The sequence below is a fragment of the Ceratotherium simum genome, chromosome 11 (genome assembly GCF_057802395.1).
Source record: "Ceratotherium simum simum isolate JZ-2026a chromosome 11, ASM5780239v1, whole genome shotgun sequence".
NCBI classification, from domain to species: domain Eukaryota; kingdom Metazoa; phylum Chordata; class Mammalia; order Perissodactyla; family Rhinocerotidae; genus Ceratotherium; species Ceratotherium simum.
In genome coordinates this window covers 39,617,688-39,639,628 of record NC_141910.1, presented here as the reverse complement: position 1 = coordinate 39,639,628, position 21,941 = coordinate 39,617,688, and the positions used below count along the sequence as shown (strand labels likewise).

General features: G+C 49.8%; 2 long non-coding RNA genes across 3 annotated transcripts in view; both read right to left on the bottom strand.

The window, feature by feature from the left end:
* Positions 1–1,223: 1,223 nt before the first annotated feature.
* The window catches only part of LOC147915978 (uncharacterized), a 32,388-nt gene continuing 11,670 nt past the window's right edge, over positions 1,224–21,941 (bottom strand). For both annotated transcript variants that reach the window (XR_015553658.1, XR_015553659.1), the window contains exons 2-3: positions 1,532–1,797; positions 1,224–1,384 (exon numbers count right to left, since the gene is read on the bottom strand). This is a non-coding gene — a long non-coding RNA (uncharacterized LOC147915978). The remainder of the gene's footprint in view (positions 1,385–1,531; positions 1,798–21,941) is intronic.
* LOC147915979 (uncharacterized) lies at positions 15,916–20,392 on the bottom strand. Its single transcript, XR_015553661.1, has 2 exons — positions 18,508–20,392; positions 15,916–16,063 (listed from the first exon to the last, which is right to left on the bottom strand). It is a non-coding gene; the product is annotated as an uncharacterized LOC147915979 (long non-coding RNA).

Sequence of the window (21,941 nt, the reverse complement as noted above, 5' to 3'; positions counted from 1 at the left end):
AATCTAACAGAAACCTAGGTGGCCACTCCCCAGATTCAACAGATGTTAACAGTTTGCCATTTTGCTTCAGATTTCTTTTTCTTTTTAAAGAAATAAAATTTCAGTTACAGCTAAGCCACTGCCCCCATCCCTCTCCCTCCTGCCCACACAGTTAGGAGTGCCATCCTGGAACTGGTGGTATCACTTCCAAGAGTGTTTTTGGTTTTGACTTTTCTTTTTGTTTGGACCTCAAGTGCAGAAGTTGAGTCAATCACTCTCCTCAATGGCACACTCTCATCACTGTTCCTTCTGCACAAAGGCCCTCTCTTGTTTTATTTATTCCTTTGATCCTCGTTCACTAACCCAGGCCCCTCCATCCCTAACAGCAACCACATTAATGTGTTTTTCATCACATCTTTGTTTGTATGTGTCCCTCTAAAACATACATTGCCGTTCTGTGTACACGGATTTTTAGTTTACATAAATTATATTGTGCTGTAGATTTTACTCTGTTTCTTGCCTTCTTCAGACAGCACTGTTTCTAGGTCCACCCACATCGTTGGGTGTACATCTAGTCAGTTGTACCTCCACCCCATTTGACTTAGCCCATTCTTACCCCATTCCCCCAGTGAAGTGGAGGAGGAGGCAAACCGAGGAGATGGTTAGGAATAGGCTTGTCCTCAAGATTCTGTCCCAGGAGAGAGATGTGCCAATGCCCCCTCCCTGACCACGCATGTGTGCATGCACGTACACACACAATCACACACACATACACACACACACATCTTTAGCTGGGGCCCTGGCAAGTGGAGGTGGGGAAAAGCAAGCTGGGAATTCTATCAAAAGAAGACCTTTCCTAGCGCTCTGGTATTTTTAAATCCAAGTCTTTACCTCCTCCAGGAAGCCTACCCTGACCACTCCCTTCCATACTGATCTCTCCCCCTTCTGGGGACTATGAATCTCATTTAATCATACACTAGTCTATTCCAGTCTTTCTCTGACTATCTCCCTAATCAGACTAAAATCCTCTTGAAGGAAAGAACCATCTCTTGTCATTTTGGTCTCTCTTGCTCAACGCCTGGTGCAGAGGAAATGAAGGAAGGGAGTGGGAAGTTGAATAGTGATTTTGCTTAATTCAGGCCCTGTTCCCTCTGTCTTAGGGATACACCAGCTTTTAACAAACACTTGCGTGCCAGGTTCTCAGAAGTTCAGAGAGGAAACATACACTGTTCCAGCTTTCATGGAGCCCTTTTATGGAGGATGCAAACATCCAAACATGAAGTTGTAGGACAACATGGAGAATGCAAAGACTTGAGCATACTCCTGGGGTACAGAGGAGGAAATTCCAGCTCAGTGCAAGGGGAGGCCTGGGGGGCTCCTAGAGGTGGTGACTTCCAAGCGGAACCTGAAAGAGAAGAGCTAAATTTAGAACTGGGAGTAGGGCAAGGGGATTATGAAATAAGATTGAGAGGATACAAGAAATATCATTATGGTGTGCATTCCAGTTATTATGGCTGTGTAACAAATTACCATAATATTGGCATCCACCAACCATTTATTATGTTTGCAGGTTCTTTGGGTCAGGAATTCGGACAGAGCACAGCAGGAAGGGCTTGTCTCTGCTCTGTGATGTCTGGGGCCTCAGCTGGAAGCATCTAAGGCTGGACTTTGGAATCATCTGAAGGCTCATTCACTCACAAAACTGGTGGTGGGTGCACACTGTAGGTTGGGGGCCTCAGTTCCCCTTCGTATGGGTCTTTCCATTGGTCTCTCCAGGCAGGCTAGTTTGGGCTTCTTCACAGCGTAGCAGCTGGGTTCCTAGGGTGAGCATCCCGAAAAAGAGAGAGCCAGATGGAAATTATATCCTTTATATGACTTAGCATCCAAAATCATCACTTCTGCTGTACCCTATTGGCCAGAGTAGTCACAAGCCCCTGCCAAGATTCAATGAAAGGAAAGACAGACCCCACCTCTCAGTGGCAGGAGTGTCATTCACATTGAAAGAAGATCATACGGGATGGGATATAGATTTTGGTGCCGCCATCTTTGGAGAATACACTCGCCACAATATGTACTGATAGGGTAGAGGGACAACAAGGGAGGGACAGGCGTCCAATATTGCTGGAGTAGAATATTCAAAACAGAGGCAGCCAGATACAAGGATACAAGGATAGGTCAGGCCAGGTTCTGGAGGGTCTTCACCACACTTAGGACAATGCTTATAGGCAAAAGAGGACTTTGGAAGCCCAGGACCCCTGCCCCCTCATTCCCATCACCCAGCACCTCCTCCGTGCTTGATCAGAAAATATCTAAGGCCCTCTATGGGTGCCTAGAGCAGAGGGACTCTCAGGGTTGGTCTGTGCCCTTGGTGTAAGAGTCAAGGATAGCCAGCCACCAGCCCCTACGCTTGTCCCTGTGTGCATGTGTCCACATACCTGGCCAAGCCCAATCTGTCAGCCCCAGAGTCCCATGGATGCTGCTGCTTGGGTGGCAGGCAGGGACTCTTCAGAAACGCCCTTCCAGATCCATTCTGAACGGTCCTGGGCAGAGCAAGACCCATACACACACAATCCCACAAGGTGTAGGCCAAAGGGCAACATGATATCAAGGAGAGAGCTCTTGTTTGGAGTCAGGAGTCCTATGTTCTCATCTTGTCTCCACCCGACGAGTGGCGGGCCTTGGGGAGGTCATTTATCTTGCTGGACTTTGCAGGCAAATGCAAGAATTGCACTAGAGAGGAGTTTTCTCCAAGTATAGTCATTGGAGCCCAGCAATTAAAATCACCTGGCTGGAAAATTACAGTGAGATACTACGTCACACCCACCAGAATGGCTAAAATCAACAAGATTGACAATACCAAGTGCTGACAAGAACGTAGAGCAACTGGAACTCTCATACTTTGTTGGTGGGGATGCAAAATTGTGTACCCACTTCAGAAAAGCTTGGCAGTATCCACTACAGCTAAACACCTTCCCTATGACCCAGCAATTCCACTCCTAGATAAAAGACATAAAAACATATGGCCACAAGAGATGCTTGTACAAAATGATCATAGCACCTTTATTTATAACAGCCAAAAACTGGAAACAGTCCAGGTGTCCATTAACAGGTGAACAGATAAACTAATCACAAGCAACAAACTACTCATACACACAACATGGGTGGACCTCAGAAACGTTACTCTGAGTGAGAGAAGTCAGAAACAAGAGTGAATACTGTATGACTTCACTTATTGTGAAGTCCAGAAACAGGTGAAACTCAACAGGTTATGACGGAAGTCAGAGCAGTGGATGACTAGCGGGGTGCGGGGGAGGGAGACTAGAAAGAGGGCTCATGGAACTTTCTGGAGTGAAAGAATTGTTCTATATCTTGACGAGTTGTAGGTTACACAAATGTGTACATTTGACACTTAAGATCTGTGCATTTCACTGTTATACTTTAATTTTTTAAAAATAAAATCATCGGGACTGCTTGTTAGAATGCGACTTCCTGGGCGCCTAGACTACTGAGTCGGGGAGTCCTCTGGAGTGCGGGCCGCGGAATCTGCATTCTGAACAGGCTCCAGCTTTGGGGAGAGCATTAGATTTGAGACCCACGTCCCCACGGGCGACACCCACACACTGCTCTCTCTCTCCATGTGCCCCACCGCCATTCCCACCCAGCATTTGGCGCCTCCCGCGCTCCGCAAGCCCCCAGCCCTCTGCCCAGTCGCCCCTGGTAACCAAGAAAGGGCTTGAAAACCCTCAAAGTGCAGCCGCCTGGGGAGGGGCCGTCCACAGTGTCAGCAAGACAAGGGCAAATACAAAATGCGGGGTAATCGGCGGTTTTCTAATTCGCGGCCCTTTGTGCGGCGGCGCGGAGCCGGCGGCGCGCTCCCAAGCCCTGGCCTTTCAGCGCGGGGCCGGCCGCCCGCTCCCCGCTCCGCGGCGCATAATTAATCGGGCTTTACAGGGCCCGGGACAAAGGCGCCCATTCACCCCGCCGCTCCTCCCCCGGGATATTGTTATTTCTAAAAACTGCAGCCAGCTGGGCCGCGGAGAAACGTCAGCTCTGTGGGAGAATGAGCGGCCGGCCGCCGAGGAGAGAGGGAGCTCTGTCTCTACGCGCGGAGCGGGGTTAGAGCGGGAGAGGCAGCCAGGGGTGGGCAGGGGGCCCCGGGTCTTTTCTGAAGTCTGCGCGACTTCTCAGACAGCCTCGTGATTGCCATGGGGCCCTGGAGGAGAGCGCCATGGAAATGGTAATGGGGAGCATTGAGGCTGGTTCTTAGGGAAGGAGAAGGGTGGCACTGCTCCCTGGGGGGAGGAGGGGCCGACGGATGGCCCGGTGAGGAGGCCAGAGTGTCCCCACCTGTACCAGGCCCTCCCTGACACCGGGAAAAATGGGTCAAGGAATAAAGGCCTGGGTCTGGGTCCATGGAGCCTGCAGTTAAGTCAGGGGCTGGGGATGTGAAGACCCCGTAGTTAGCCGGCTTCTGCACCAAGGACCATCTGGGGAGCTTATTCAAAACAACCTACACAGGCAGGGGCCTCACCCCCAAAGTCTGCACTGAGGCAGGGGCATCTGTATTTTCGTAGCTCTCCACGTACTTCTGAAGCCCACCCACTCAGGCCTGCCCCAGGGGGGTGGCTCAGGCGCTCCACTTCCCATTTCACAGAGGAGGAAACAGGCCCCGGCTCCCAAACCGACTTGCCCAGGAGGTCAGAACAGAGCTGGAATGGGACCCTGGGTGTGCTGGTTGTGTGCAAGATCAGAACGGAAGAGAGAGGCTGCTGAAAGAGAGGCCTCACCCCCCCCACCCCCCCCAACCCCCACCCCGAGAGCATTTCTTGACTGTTTGGGCCTGTTCTGAGCCCTCCCTTCCCTGGCCTCTCCTTGCAGGAGACTGATCTGCCTAATTAAATGCCTCCAGTGTGTTCTGCCGCATGGGTTCACTGGGGTTTCCCCTACCCACTCCATCAGAGGCACCCTTCAGTGCAGGCCCCAACATCACATTGGTGTTGTGTGCAGGCCAGAGCCAGTAGAGCTCCAGCCAAGGCTCATTGGATGTGAACAGCATCTCATGACTCCAGGGTCCAGTCCTCTAGGCTAAGTTCCCCTTAAAAGCCCAGTGCCCTCCCTAGCCCCAGCAGAGGGCTTGGGCCCAGGTCAGCCATAGCGGGCTACACTTTTGCCACTGAACCCAAGGAATCGGGCACCCGTTCATTCCTCCTCCCAAAGCTGGGAGTAGTCATGAACAGCCACCATGGATTTCCAAAACCTCAGCATCCTGAACACCTTCCAGAACAAGCAGGGACCTTTCCAAAACCCTGCCCATCCCAGCCCATCTCGAAGAGACATTCTGTCCCTCAGCTGTACTCTGGAAAATGTTCCCTCAGCGTAAGACTGCCAGTCCTGAGCAGGACCACAGGTCTCGGAGCCACACTGTGCCATGGAGCCTCGCTCCTCCCATGAGTCAGGGGAAGGAAGCCTCCTGTATTTTCAGAGGAGCCCAGGCTGGCCTCCAAGGCCCAGAGAAGGTGCCCAACCAAGATCACTCTGCTTCCGCCAGGCTACACTGGACACTGCCTCGCATGAATATCATGCGACATTCATATCTGTGGGTGGCAGAATGTGCAGAAAACTCAAGAACAAAGTGGAGGGAAAGAGAGCAGAGAGTTCAGCCAAGGCCTGGCCAGGCCTCTAAGGGGGCAGATCAGCCGTCCAGCAGCAAGCCAACTCAGGCATAGCCACTAAAGCCAGCAAAATTTCCCAGGGGACCTGGTGACCTAGGCAGCCCCCAATGGCCAGGCCACCAGCATGGAATCAAGCAGAAAAACAAGCTAGCTGTCTCCCATTGAATAAGCTCTTTTTAAGGTATACAGTGATCTGATACTGTCTGGAAATGAGAGAAAGAAGGCTCAGCTATAAGGAAACTAGACTAAGTAAAAAAATGTCATTGAAATACACACTGAAGTGTTTAGGGGTAAAGGGGCAAAATGTCTCTAACGTGTTCTCAAATGATTCCATAAAATGTAAATAATTGGTGAATCTCACAAAAGAGCTTATAGAAATTACCTATAATACTATAAATTTTCTGAAGTTTGAGATTTAAAAAATAAACAAAGAGAACAGTAGTCAGCACACACACAAACACAGCATCAGTATTCCAAATCCTAAACCCAGGGATGGGACTCCACTCTCCTGTTGTCCCCCATACATGTACACACACACTCCTAAGCATCTTTCATTGTCTTCTTTTTTTTTTTGTCTTGTAGTTTTTTTTTTTGTGAGGAAGATCAGCCCTGAGCTAACATCTGCCAATCCTCCTCTTTTTGCTGAGGAAGACTGGCCCTGGGCTAACATCCGTGCGCATCTTCCTCTACTTTATATGTGGGACGCCGCCACAGCGTGGCTTAACAAGCAGTGCGTTGGTGCGCGCCCAGGATCCGAACCCGTGAACCCCAGGCCGCCGCAGCGGAGCGCTCTCACTTAACCGCTTGCGCCACCGGACCGGCCCCTCATTGTCTTCTTTTATAGCAGTTTGTGAACCCAGGTTGGTTTGGAGGTCCTAAGGATAAGGCCTGTGTTGTTTCTCTCTATAATCCTATTGCAGCTAGCCCCGTACTTTGTAAACAGTAGACGTTCAACCAAACCTGGCATCCAGTCATTTGCCATGGAAGGTTTCCAGCTCTGAGTGAGATGGAAGAAGGAGGAAGAGAAGGGGGCTGGCCAATGGGAAGACAGAATCAAGAAATATGGTAGAATCCATTAAGATTTTCCAGTTTAATACATTCATGTCAGAACTGATGCTTTTTTTCAAGGTTAGTAGTCAGGCCCACCTAATCAGATCCTTCCATCCTTCCATGAAGCTTGGAAAGTATCTCAGCCCCAGTGGGGCTGCCCCATAGAGTCCCCTCAGAGTGCTTACAGGCATACACAGCCTGAACCTGGCCATGTTCACGTCAACATGTGGCTAGCAGAGTCAGTAATATATTTATTGAAACATCCCCTCATTCTCTGAGTGTTTCATGCATATGAATCTTGTCTCCCCAATGAGACTACAGGGGTCAAGGCCTTGATTCCTCCCACCCCCCAAACCATGGCCGCCCTAATGGGCTTCATAGAGATACAGACCCATGACGAGCCCTCCAGTGCCTCCACCAGGGACTGTGTCTGGTTTGCTCTCTTCTACATCCCTGGCAGTTAGCACAGTGGTTGGCACATAGTTGGCGCAAGTAAAGCCTCACTGAATAATGAAGTGAGTGGGAATCTTGTTGAGTTCAGTTGAGTGAATTGAGTTGAGTTGCCTTCTTTGCCCGGGCTTACTCAGCAGGCTCTTTGAGAGCTGTACTTCTGACCTCACATGCTCACCAGGAGGCAGAACCAATGCAGGCCTCCCCTCTCTGCCTGTCCTCAGAGCAGGTCCCTCTGGTTGCTGATTCTACCATGTCCCTGAGAAAGACGGTGGCACCCTCTCTGTGGCCAGTGTGGCACGATCAGTGTTAGGACAGATGGACTCTGCCTCTGAGTCCTCTTCTCGTGGTCCTCTGGGGTGGGGCCTCCTTGGGAAGAGAAACTTTGCCCCTCACATTTCTGGTGGGAACAAGACCTTCTGTAAGAGAGCTCTGGGTCGAAGTTATGGTCCCCACCCCCACTCCCTCACTCCATCCCCACAATCACAGGTGTGGACATGGCTCGGCATGGGGACAGGGAGTGCAGCACCCTGCAGGTGCCCGTGACTGAGGGAGAGCAGTGGGCTTGGTAGGGGCAGGAAAATGTGACCAGATTGGTCATCAGGAGCTCCCTTTTCCTCTCTGGTGCTTGGGACCAGGGCACTTGTGATGGGGCAGTGGGCCTGCTCCTTCCAGTTGCCAGCAGGAATGGGAAATTGAGGCATGAGGATCTTCAATCAGGCTCTCAGAACCCTTTCAGGCGTCTGACCCCAGGGCTAAGAGCCTTGTGCAATATTCTCCCTGCTGCTACTTTGGGGCCTGAGCCCCAGGTCAGTACAGGGAGGAGTTGGATGCATTCCTGGTCCTAGGGACGGGAGGACGTTTCAGGTTACCCAGAGAAATCTGCACACCTTGGGGGAGGGGGAAGTTCCTCCTTTAATAGCACCCACCATGGGGCTGGGCCATCTTGACAAAGCCTCTCTCTCTCAGCACCTCTCACATCTCCCTGCGCCCCTTTGGAGGAAGCCGCTCGCTGGGCCTTTGGGGCAGGACTGGGCATGCTCCCAGCACACTCCGTCCGGTCTACATTTGCTTCCAGTCCAAGAAAAAGCCAGGATCCCTGGCTGGGAACTCATTCTCCCTCCCCCTTCTCCCTTTCTTTTCTTTTTCCCTCCCCTTCGCTTTCCCCCAGCCCCCACAACCCACCCCAGGAGCTTCCAAAGTGACAACATCTGGGCCCAAATCAAACCCTTGTCCTCAGGCCCCTGCTGGCATCTTTCCCAGCTTGCCCACCTTCCTCCTCCAGCTCTGCAGCCTGGCCAACCTCCTCACCTCCACCCCCGCCATTCCTCTTTGTGGACAACTTTCTAAATGCAGCCCAACTTCCCCTTTTGGTCCACAGGCCCCGTAAAACAGCTGCAACAAGTCAGCAGCCCTGCAAAAGTTCTCTTGCAAAGTCTGGCTGAGAGCAACGCCCTCTGGCTCTAGCCATTGCTTCCCCACTCCCAGGCTCTGGAGGGCCTGTCTCCTCCTTCAGGAAACAGTGGGGAGACCCCCAGAGACACAATCTCTTCAACAATCTAATCTAGAGAGAGCTCCCTGAGGGATCCAGCTGAGTGCAGTAAATGGGAGGAGACAGCCCCAAGACTGGCCTGGTTTCTGGACCCTGCCGAGCCCTGTGGGACCCCAAGCAATCCACTAACTCCCTCTGGACACAGTCCTCTCCTTTGTAGAACAGAGGGATGGGTTGCTTGTTTTTCTGGCCCTTTCCAGTCTAAAATTCCACAAATCTGTAATTTCTCTTTAGGGTGCTCCTGCCCAGTGACTGGAGAGAGAGGGGGCTTCGTCCAGGGACACACAGCTACCTGAGGGTTGTCTGACTCGAACCCAGATCTCCTCAACTGCATTCGTGTTCTCTCTGTGACACTCAGCCCTCAGTAAAACAGTGGCTGTCACGCCTGATTCCTGATCAGAATCACCTGGGGACATTTTACAACCTATCAATCCTGGGCCGCACTCCAGACCAATGAAGTCAGAACCTCAGGTTGGGACCTGGTCATCAGCCTGTTTGGAAAGTTACCCAAGTGATTCTGACTGAGCAGTCAAGGTTTAGAACCATTGTGTAAAAGGCTTCTAGAAACTAAAGATGAAGCTCTAAGCCAGAGGTGCCACATATTGGTGCTACGCTCTCTGCTGAGAAGGATTTTGAGGCCAGTGAAACGGGCTCTGTGATGAACTAGGCATGTCTGTTGTGGGTGGGTGGGGAGTGGCTGTGGCCTGCTCACCACCCTCCCCAACCCAGGATGCTGGTGTAGGGCCAGCCTGCTCCCTACCAGGCCCCCAGGCCTACCCATGCACCTCCAGGGCGGACGACCCCAGGACTGCAGTCCAGGAGCTGGACACCAACCTCACAAGAGGCAGGAGGCCCCGGGGCAGCTCCAGCCCTCCAAGGGCTTTGTGAGGGTTGAGAAAAGGAAAATAGAGAAGGGAAACTGAAGCAGAGCGAATGCAGTGAAGGAGAAAAAGACAAGAGAAAGAGGAAGGACCCTGAGGCCAGAGAGTCATGTGAATGGCATTTAGGGAACAAAGCCCCCTCCACCATGCCTCCCTGCTCCCCAGTCATCCCCTGGGCCTGGTAAGAAGCGCTCTTCCGCCAGGTTCCAGGGCATGGAGAGCACTGCTGCCCACAGAGGCCCAGGACAGAAAGTCCAAATCCAGGAATTTGCCAGTTCTGAGTCTGTGAGCCCTGTGCATCCTCTCCCTAGGCAGAGCTGCAAGGAGCCCTCCCTGCCCAGCACTCTCAGATCCCTCCCTCCTCTGCTCAACAGAGCCAGGGTCGCCCATCAGGCATTTAAGCAAAATCACTTGGCCATTCCTAGTCCAAAGTAAAGGCTAAATCCAACTCCCGAGATACTTGGTGTCACATCAAGGTGATCCAGGTGACGCTGCTGGCTAGCCGTGTGACCTTGAGCAGGCCACCTCCCTCCGCTCCCCAGGCCTCAGTGCCTGATCTTGTCTGCTTTCCAGTGAAGGCATACTTGGAAGGAAGGAATGTGGCTGTAGCCCAAGGGTCGAGAGCCCGGGATCTGGGGACAGAGGCCTGGGCTTGTGTCCTGGCTTCGCCGCTTACTAGCGTTGTGAGCTCTGTGCCTCTGTGTCCTCACCTGTTAGATGCGAGTTAATAGACAGATGACAGAAAGGGAGAAGACAACACAGTCCAAACGAACGTGGGACTGAGATCTGGAACACACAAGGACCGCCTTCTGCAAACTGTAAGAAGAAGATGGCAACTCCGATAGAAAACGGGGCAAAGGCTATGAGCAGGCAATTAACAGAGCTACAAGAACACACACAAACAGGATAGCAGTTAATGCATCAGAGGTTTCTACCAGGGGGGAATGGGACAAAAATGGATGGTGGTTCCCGTCTTGGGGGCAATTTTGGCCCCCTACCACAACCAGGGGACATTTGGCAATGTCTGGAGACATTTTTGGTTGGCACAGGGTGGGGTAGTGCCTACTGGCATCTAGTGAGTAGAGGCCAGGGATGCTGTAAAACATCCTACAATGCACAGAACAGCCCCCACAACCAAGATATATCTAGCCCAAAATGTCAATAGCACTGAAGTTGAGAAACCCTGGACTAGATAGATGGATAAATAGATAGATGAAAGGGCCTTGCTAGGACAAGGGATGAAAATGTGCCATGAGATGCTGAGGCACAGAATTCATTCAAATAAACCAAATACAATGGCTATAATAATGGTTCCTAAATGTTTGAGACACAGTACAGCATTCAGTTAATGCTCACTGCTCTGTTGTTACTCTTTCCTTGAGGAGTCTGAACTCCTTGGCCCTCTTCCATTTGTTCCAGCAGCAAAGCTGTGGGCCTCAGGCCAGAGGGACTCCTGTGTTGCCCAGAGATGGGTGGGCAGTCATAGTGGGCACCCCAGCTCTCGGTCCTGTGCCCTCGCGGTGGGATGGAGGGAAGCAATAGCTGTACAGAGGCAAAGATGGGTGGGAGTGCCTGGGGTGGGGAGCAAAGAGGAAGAGAAAGGAGACACTGCAAGTTTCAATGTTTCACAACATCACAAAAATACCCAGAAAGCCTGGGTTGGGGGAGCGAGGGCCACGAGGAGAAGTTCAAATTGAGCAATGGCTGTGGTTCTCTTCTCAAATTCATGGAAAATCCTCTTTTCACACTCTCTGGTTCGGTGAAGCCAGACCCTTCAATATCTCCACGGTGGCCTAGAAAGGGACAGCCACCATGCCTTGCACTCTCGCCTTCCCCTCACCTCCTCCTCGTTCTTCTCCCACTCACCCTGGCCAATCCTCCATCCCCTGTTTTCTGGGATGGCAACTGCCACTCTGGTCCTACCAGAGCCCTGAAGCAATTGGGAAGATACATGCAAAGTAATAATAATAATATTAATAATAATACTAATCCCATCTGTTAGAAGTCAGCATCTGGAAAGAAATCATCTCCCTTATATAACAGGCCAAGAGATCCTCTAGGATTCCTAAAGCTGAGCCCCAAATTTGGCTCTGAGCTTCCTGGTAGCCCAAGTAAAATGAGAATTGGGGTCACTTTCATGGGTCACCTTGCCCATAATCAGAAGCCCACCAATTCCTCTGAGGAGGAAGAGCTTTGCCAGGAACTGAAGCTTAAAATATATTCCGCTTGAAGGTCTGATAGAGAGCACTGGCCGAGGTGGTGAATACTAGCAACAGCAGCATCCCAAAATAAATTCCACAGCGGGACTCCTCCGGCCATTTTCCATGAAGGCCCATCCTAAGGGAGAGACATAATAAAGATTTTCTGGTGGCTAAATAATGTGGTCCAAGAGCAACTCAGCTTCATGAGAGCCGACGCGGTTCAGGGATAAGTCTCATCTGGAAGAATGGCTGGAATGCATGGCCTTTAAATAACCCTCATGAACTTTATTTCTCTCAACTGAGCTTTTGATAAAACTTGGGCAGCGGGAGGCAGTTGGAGGTTGTAACCGCTGACAAGGGTCTGGCAGGCAGCGCTCTGGCGCTGGGTGAGGCAGGGCTGTGGGTCCCTGGCACCTGCAGAGACATCATTCATGGATTCAGCTATTCACAGACTCCCCCAAAGGCCCAGAACATTCAGGGCTTTCTTATTTTGCTCTGGCCTGACGTGGAACTAGACCAAGAGCCTGGCGGAAGTAAGAGCCTCGGATCTGGCGGGGCCCTGGCCGGCACCAAGAGCCCCGCCTCACTTTGGGTTATTATTAAGGGGAGTAATGGCTCTCATTCATTGTGGGTCTAGGCATGATGTCACTACCTCAATCAATCTTTACAACCAAGCTCTTAGGTAGATGCTGTGACCATCCTCATTTTACAGATGAGTGAACTGAGGCTCAGAGAGCTTTGCCAATGTAGCAGAGTTACTAAGAGCAGAACTACGATGCCCACTCAAATCTGATTCCAAAGTGCACACACTTTTAACCGCTACACCGTGATACCCCACTACATAGAATGAGATAAAATCTGTGGGAAAAGTGAAAAGGCAGTTAATTTGTGGCATGAGAGCACAGGAAACACATGACTCTCAGAATGCGATTCAGGAGAAAGCCGGAAGCCTGCAGCAACGTTTTTCATTTAAGACTGTGAGGCTTCTCGAAGCCCTCTCAAACATCCAGATCCTGCTGGGTGGTAAACATCAGTCGCACACAAGTTTCTGTAAATGTCAGGGGACAGAGGGGTTGCAGGGAAGGGCCCAGCTTAAACAAAACCTGCAGCGCAGTGGGTAAAGGACACCCTGTGACCAAGCTCAAGACACGCCCCCAGAAGGTGCTGGGGATCCCTCCTGCATGTCAGTGAGCGAGCAATGCAGAGCCCAACACTGCGCGCTTGAGCACAGGGCCAAGGATCCCTCCGAGGCACAGCCACATGTGCTTCCTGTCACTTCTTGGGAAACCAGCAGGTGGGCACATCCCGGACAAAATAGAACCTGTGACGTTGTCTTCCCAGCAGGTATCCTGTGACTCCCTTAGCTCATGACACTGAAGACCCCCCTCCTTTGACTGGATACACTGAACTTCTTTAGCAGGTCTCTTCAGAATGGGGATGGGAGTGTCTAGACCACAGGAAAGCTTTCCACATCAGCGAGCGACATGCTGACAAGCAGGGCCTGGGCTCGGCCCCAGGAAATCTGATGACTCAGGAGGACGTGTGTTCTCCCCACAGATGTGTTACCAGGCCCCTGGTGATGGGCCCTCCCTGTGCCAGGCGTGAGGGTGAGGAGAGGAGTCAGGCCCAGCCCCTGCCTTCATGGGATTTACAGTCTAGAACAGGGTGCAGACGTGGGAACACCTCAGTGTGTCTTCATTATTCCCTTCTAAAAACTGAGAAAGGAAGGAAGTGAGAGAAGGAGGGACATACCTACAAAACAGATCCAGACTCTAACCGCCTCTTCCCTTGGCCCCACTCACGCTTATCACCGTCCTCTCTGGCTTAGATTCTTGCAATGTGGACCTGAACACAGCAGGCCTGCTCCTTCCACAGGGACTTTGCCCTTGCTCTTCCCTTTGCCCTTTCACAAGTGTCCTCATGACCCAGCATCTTCATGTATTTGCTCAAATATCCCTTCTCAATGAGGCTTTCCTTTCATTGAGGCCACTCAACTAAGTTCACAAAAATACCCCTCTCTCTGCCAGTCCACAGATGCTTTAGTAGGTGCAATACAGGGGGGCTTTGCTCAGTAACTCCTCAGCCCATTCTCTTAAGGAACTCAGGACAGGTTTCCCCCTGGCCTTGGCCAGAGGCTATTTCCATGGTGCACAAGAGTGTACCCAGAAGTGGCCCTCCCTGCCAACCATCAGCCAGTGCACTGGGATCAAGCCCGGATCAGCCCAGTGTACAGTCCTCTCCCATCCTGGGGAAATTCCAGCAGAGCCTGGGCAGACTTCTCCCTCACCCTCTTGACCATGTTGTAGTTCTGACTTGTTGGAGCAGGGTTGGGTACCTGGTCACCAAACTCATTTTCTCCTCTTCCTGGGCACCCATCTGGACTACATTTCCAGCTCCTTTGCCATCAAGGGTGGCCAGTGGAGTGTGAGCAGGAGCAATGTGTCTCTTTCCCAGGCTGAGGATGTGAAGAAGTAGATGTGCCTCATCACCTCTCTTTCCCCGTCTACCATGACCTCATGGTCTAGGAGATGGCAGAGCCACGAGATGGAAGGAGCCTGGGTGCCTGAATCTCCACTTGGAGGAAGGCTGCGTGCCAATCCGAGCACCCATTATGTGAGTAAAAATAGACTTTGTGAGCACCCTACATTTCGGAAGTTGGCTACCGAATGAACTTGGTGTTTAACTTCCTGCCCGTCTAAGGACCCTGGGCCTGCCCTCACTCCAATGCACTTCTCTCCCCTCCCCTAATTGCATTTCCCACCTGAACTGTGTCCCCTCTTCCTCACCCATACCAGGCCTCCAATGATGACTGAGCAGCTTATAATGAATCATTTCTGCTCTTGGGATCTGTGAGCTGATGTGAAAGGCAGCCTGGCAAAGAGGGAAGGCTCTTCCCACGACCTCCCTATAAGCCTGGTCCCAACAGCATGTGACTTTGGGGGAGACTCCAACCTTACAGTGACTCAGCTTCCTCATCCTTAAAATGGGAATGAGAGCATCTGCTCATGCACCTCACAGAGGACAAGACAGGAGGCCCCGATATGCAGGAGCAGCTGCTGAGCCAGACCCTCTGCCAACATCATCTCCCTTACAGCACTTAGATGGGGAAACTGAGGCATACAGAGGTTTAAAAGTACCTGCCAAGTTCACCCAATTAGTAAGTAGCTGTCTGCTACCCCTGACTTGGTCCTCAGCATCTTCTCTCCCTCACTGAATGGCACCACCCAGGTGCTCAACTCAGAGACATCAGGTTATCCCTGACTCCTCCCTCACCCTCACCTCCCTTGTACAACTCAGCGCCAAAAGCCCAGTTGTTTTACCTTAAAAACAGCTCTCCAATCTAGCACTTCCCTCCATCTCTGTTGCCATTACTCTGGTCTAACCCCCCGCGTGTCTCTCCCACACTCCCGCAATAGCCTCCGTGTTGGTCTCCACACAGCTCTTCCTCCACGCAGCAGCCACAGGCATCTTTTGGAAACGCAAATCTGACCATCCAACTCCCAGGTTAAGGCAGCTCAATGGCTTCCTACTGCTCTTGTGACAAAGCCTTGCCATGGTCTGCCCAGCTTGTGAGATCAGCCTCTTCTTGAACCCCATTCCCCTGCCCCTCCTCTCTTCATCCTGGTCAGGGTGGCCTTCCTTCAGTCTCCTGAGTGCCCACCAACTCCCTCTTTGGTAGGAACATCCCTCGCACGTGCTGTTCCTTCTGCATGGAACACCCTTCCTTCCCTTCTTCACCTGGTTTACTCCTAATCACCCTTCATATCTCAGGTCTGGTGTCACTTCAACAAGAACTTTTCCCTGACCTTCTTGACTTGGTGACATCCCTCTATAGCACTCATCACTGTTATTATTTTATGTCTATTTGAGTAATTATTTTGAAGGTACATCTCCCTCACATGACTTTAAACTCCACGAGGACAGGAATTGTGACCATTTTGCTTGCCATTGAAACCCAGTGTCTAACACAGTGTCTGAGTCATAGGAGAACTTCAATATGGGCTGAATGGTTAATCAGTGAGCACTAGAATTGAAGTCCAAGTCTGCATGTCTCCTCACTTATCAGTTGTCGTGGGGAGTTGTATTGGTCTGCTCAGGCTGCCGTAACAAGAGACCACAGGCTGCGCAGCTTAAACAACAGAATTTTATTTTCTCATGGTTCTGGAGACTAGAAGTCCAAGATCAAGGTGCCAGCGGACTTGGTTTCTGGTGAGACCTCTCTCCTCGGCTTACAGATGCACCTTCTTGCTGTGTCCTTGTCCTCACATGGCCTTTGCTCTGTGCACACGAGGACAGAGAGAGATCTCAGGTATCTCTTCTTCTCGTAAAGGCATCACTACTATTGGATTTGGACCTCATCCTTATGACCTCATTCAACCTTAATTACCTCTTTAAAGGCCCCATCTCTAAATACAGCCACATTGAGAGCTAGAGTTACAACATATAAATTTAGGGGGACAAAATTCAGTCCATAACATTCTGCCACCTAGCCCCCCAAATTCACATCCTCTTCACATGCAACATACATTCACCCCTATCCCAACAGCCCCAAAAGTCTTAACCCATTCCACATCAATTCCAAGTCCAAAAGCTCACTAAATGTAATCTAAATCAGATATGGGTGAGACTCAATACGGGTGCTTCATCCTGAAGCAAAATTCCTCTCCAGCTGTGAACCTGTCAAACCAGACAAGTCATGTCCTTCCAAAACGACAGTGGTAGGACAGCCACAGGATAGACATTCCCATTCCAAAGGGAGAACTTGGGAAGAAGAAAGTAGTAACAGGTCCCAAGCAAGTCCAAAACTAGCAAGGCAAATTCCATTTGATTTTAAGGCTTAAATCTTCTTCAGAATAATGTTCTGCCCTCAGTGCCCACTGGGGCCCTGTATCTCCCCATGGCCCTACGCAGTGGCCCTGCCCCTTCAGCTCTGCTGGATGCTGATGGCCATGCCCCTGAGACACTGGGTGGTGGCATCCTGGCTGTCTGAAACTGAGGAAGTGGCCCCACTCTCTGAAACCAGGAGAAAGCAGCCTTGTCCCCTGGGCCTGTGGTGGGAGTGGCAGCCCTGATGATCTCTGAATGACCTTCACGGTCATTTTTCCCTTTTCTTGAAGGATAACGATGTTTGAAGCTGGATAGCTCTTTTGTCCTGTCCCGTAGATCCCAGACATCCAACAGCCTTCCTCCATTCCATTTTCTCTATCCCCTTTAGTCCCAGCTGGCAGCACCTCTGCTTGTATAATCCAATCTCTATTCCTGGCTTCAGCTGAGATGGCTGATTAAATTTGTGGCTGATCTCTTTATGGTATGATCGTCAGCCACACCCCTGGTGTTTTCTCCAGAACGTGCTTTCTCATTTTTTGCAATATGGATAGGCTGCGAATTTTCCGAATCATCAAGTTCTGGTTTCTTTTTGCTTAACAATTCTTTCAATTTCTCTCTCTCTTCTCACATTTTCCTTTAAGCAGTAAGGAGAAGCCAGGCCGCATTTTCAACGCTTTGCCTAGTAATCTACTCTGCTAAATATCCAAGGTTGTCATTCACAAGTTCTACCTTCCACCAATCTATCTATCTATATATCTATATACATAGGTAAAGAAATTTATTATAAGGAATTGGCTTATGCAATTATGGAGGCTGGCAAGTCCAAAATCTGCAGAGCTGGTGTTCCAGTTTGAATCTAAAGGCTGGCAGACTGCTGTAGAAGCAGGAAAAGCCAATGTCTCGGTTTGAAAGCTGTCAGGCAGGAGAATTCTCTCTTACTCAGGGGAGGGTCAGCCTTTAGTTCTAGTCAAGCCTTCAACTGATTGGATGAGGCCCACCCACATTATAAAAGGCAATCTACTTTACTCAGTCTACCAATTTAAATTCTTAATTTCTTTCAAACATACCTTCACAGAATAATGTTTGACCAACTATCTGAGAACTCCGTGGCCCAGTCAAATCAACACATAAATTAACCATCACAGGACTCATACCAGAAAATAGATGTGATTGAGACTTAATGAGTATGCAGGACGAGTATAAGGGCTTGCACCAGAGCTGGTGTTGTGATTTGCCATTCACTCTTTCCATACAGATTTGTTACACACCTACTACAAGGTATCTATTGTTATGTAACAAACTACCCCACAACTTAGTGGCTTAAAACAGCAACAATTTATCCTTTCTCGTTCATGATTTTGTGGATCAGGAATTTGGGCAAGGCTCAGCTGAGTGGTTCTTCTGCTCCAGGGAGCATCAGTTCACGTCACTCATTCAGCTGGGTGAGGCTGGTAAGTCCAAGAAGCTCTCACTAAAGTATCTGGTGCCTCAGCTCCTCCACATAGCCCCTCTCTCTCTCTCGGTGCTGTCTTGTCCTTCCTGGTCTGCCCACGATTCTTTACAGCTCAGTGGCTAGCTCCCAGAGAGTGTTCCAAGAGGACAAGCCTCAGGAGGAGAAGCAAGCACTTGTCAGATCTATTCTTGCATCGTGCTTCTAGTGGCACATTGGCCAGAGCAAGTCGCACACGCAAGCCCACATGCGGGAGAGGACTATACAAGGGCATGAATACCAGAATGTGTGGTTCCTTGCGGGCCCCCAGTGGAACAGTCCACCAACACATGACTCTTATAGCACGAGTGTATATGACTCATATCACACCAGTCCCGACTCTTGCCCTCAAGGATTTCGCAGTCCAGCACAGCATTTCCAAATGTACTGGACTACAGCATCTTACCATCATTGCTGTGATGAGCAAGCCCCTATTTGACTTCCTGGCCTCTTCGGATAGAGCATCCCATTCTGTAAAGGTGGATTATCATGTGATAATAGTGTATGAACATAGTTATCACTTTTCATACATTTGTTTTTCAAAATAAATGTTAAAGGAAAAATATTGCTAGTTTTGTATATTTGTGGGAGAATGCTATATTACCTTCCAAGACATGCTAATGTTGCTCAGAACATAGTTTTGGAAATGCTGGCCTGGTGACTCCTAGCAGGAATTTAAAGGTCTTTTGGCTTTTAGGACCACAGACCCAGGTGGGCCACAGTGGGTTGTGGATCAGAGACAGCTTGTCACAGGGGCTAGAAGGTCTGGGCTTTCTGTGGGACTATCTGTTTCATCTCCGCGGCCATGAGTGATGGGAGGTCAAGGATCATCATTCTTACACCACATCTGACAACACATGGGTCTGGGACAACACATGTCAGTTGACCCAAAATGTCATACTGTGTCACCCTGTGCCCTCTCTGCACCTGGCACCAAAGGGTGCCACATGTTTCACACACTAAACAATACCCACCCCACCACATCTGACCCCACTTCAGAATGATTGAGAACATCAGGAGGCAGTTCCCAAGGGCTTGAAAGTTCCATCCCAAAGCCAGTTTCTGAAGCACTGCGAAAAGAGAGGCCCCCAGCACCAACCAGAGCAAGCAGGGCCACCGGCCAGCAGACCAAGGTGGCTCAGAGTGGACTTGCTCAGGTTGTCTGTAGCAGAATCCCCAGTGGCAACTAGGAGATTCCAATGCAGTAGGCTGGAAGGACGCCCAGGAATCTGCATTCTTAGCCTCCACTGTGGGTCACAGGGTGCTAGTCCCTCCCCAGATTTAGGACTTCCATGTGGTTATTTCTGAAAAGTCCCCACGGAGTGGGGGCAGAGGAGGGACACCCACCTTGAGATGTGGCCCTAGCTGATGTCTACCAGCAGCCAGAGATTTGAGTCATGTCACGTGCCAAATGGACGTTTATTTGCAGACTCTTGAGATATATATTTCTCTCACAACTTCAGAGATGACTTGCCTCTACAGGTTTCCTTCACGGAACAATCCCCAGAGATTAAATCTGTTTTGGAGTTGTATTTTGAAAAAAGAGGAAATTGGATCCTGGTTCTGGGTGGGACAAGGGGTGAGGGGAGGGGAAGGGAAGTTCAGAAAGGAGGCAAAAGGCACAGATTTCCAGAAACTCCCTCATGTTTTCCTCCCCCCTGTATTTTATCCTGCTCACTCTCACCTCCCCACCAAGACAAAACCCAGGTCTGGCTTGGACAGCACCTTCCCTCCTTCCCTGCCTCCCTGCCCCTCACCCCAAAGGTGCCCACAGCTCCTCTCAGAACCAGGGCCCAGTGTAATAAGTCAGACAGAGAAAGTCAATTACTGTATGAATGGGGCCAGCCTGGTGGCATAGTGGTTAAGTTCACGTGGTCTGCTTCAGCGGCCCAGGGTTTGCCGGTTCGGATCCTAGGTGCAGACCTACATACCACTCATCAAGCCATGCTGAGGCAGTGTCCCACATAGAAGAACTGGAAAGACCTACAACTAGGATACACAACTATGCACTGGGGGATTTGGGGGGGGGGAATCTTAAAAAAAAAAAAATACTGTATGATCTCACTTATATGTGGAATCTATAAAAATAGAACTCATAGAAACAGAGAACAGATTGGTGGTTACCAGAGGTGGGGGAAGGGGTGGGTGACTGTGGTCAAAGGTACAAACTTCCAGTTATAAGATAAATAAGTTCTGGGGATATAATGTACAGCATGGTGACTATAGTTAACAATATTGTATTGTATATTTGAAAGTTGCTAAGAAAGTCGATCTCAAAAGTTCTTATTACAAGGAAAAGAAATCGTACAATGTGAGGTGATGAATGTTAGCTATACTTATTGTGGTAATCATTTTGTAATATACACATATATCAAATCACTGTTTTACACCTTAAACTTATACAATGTTATATGTCAATTATATCTCAATAAAAGTGGAAAAAATTAAAATTAAAAGGCATTGATCCACAGTGAGTTCAGGATTAATCTCAATGTCAAATATTTGGAACGCAGATATTCTGGATTAGCTCAGCCTTATGTTTTAACTATCAGTCACACTGGGGATAGAGTTGATATCCTACAAGAGGGCATTATTTGTGAATTCTAAAAGCTCTGCATTGTAATGTCCTAATTCCTGTGACAATACTCTTATCAAGTTGCGTATGTACTTTCACATCTGCATTTGTGTTGTATTGTGTGAGTCCTTCCCCTACTTAAAAAAAGAACTGGGCCCCTGTCTCCCCCATTAACAGCTCTGCCTGAGGCTCTCCCCTCAGGGCCTTCTCTCCAGAACACCCCAGGCCCCACTGTCTGGGTCTGACCATACACTCCGCACGAGGGGGATAATCAAAGGGCAATGCTTAACCCAAGGGCTACACCGCCAGCTCAGCAGTGTGGGTGGGAGAGTGCTTGGGGTCTTCCCAGGGACCCTGGGGGCAGACACAGCCCACCACACTCCAACCAGCCCTCAGGTGGCCTTCTGGTTTCTCCCCATTTCTGAGTACAGGTGACTCGTGTCCATACTCCAATCTAAGTCCTCAGAGCAGATGCCCTTAACCTGGGAACACAGACATCCCCCTAGAGGTCTGTGGATAGAATTCAGGGGTGCATGACTTTGGATAGGAAAAAATATGTCTTTATTTTCACTACCTCTAACTGAAATTTGGCATTTCCTTTCATTGTAAACGTAAGGGAACAATCTACAGTAGTATTTGCAGAAACTGTGACTTTGTCGCCAATAGAAATCACAGACATTTTCAGATCACATTAGAGTTGTTGCAAATGTTGAAATATCATTTATACACACCACTACTTTAAAATGATCACCACTAAAGTGTCAAGAAAGAAGCACATATGTCACTATATCATAAAGCTGTTTCCTTATTATTTTGATATCTGTATTTTCATACCGTTGGTTTCTTTTGCAGTCCTGTGGATTTCATTTTACACATTTGGAAACATTATTCCAAGAAGGGGTCCACAGGCTTCACCAGATGCCCATTGGGTCCCTGGTACATGAAAGTCAAGTCCTCGAGTCCTCAGTCCTAGCAGGCCTCAGACTGTTTCCAGTATGAAAACCCCAAAAGTGTCCTTCCTCCTAGTAATTGTACATTGGTATTCTCTAGATTGAGAAAACGCTGTAATAGACCAACGCCATTATGTGATGCTTGCCTTTAAACAAATTTGCATTTTATTCATCACAATAGTATCTCTTGACTTTTGCAAAACAGTGGCCACATCTGTAAGAGAGCTCTCATTGACCAGTCTGGTTTCCAGACCCTGCGCAGTAACCCTGATCCCACACTCGGGCCCACTGAGTTACAGCATGTGGATCTGCCAG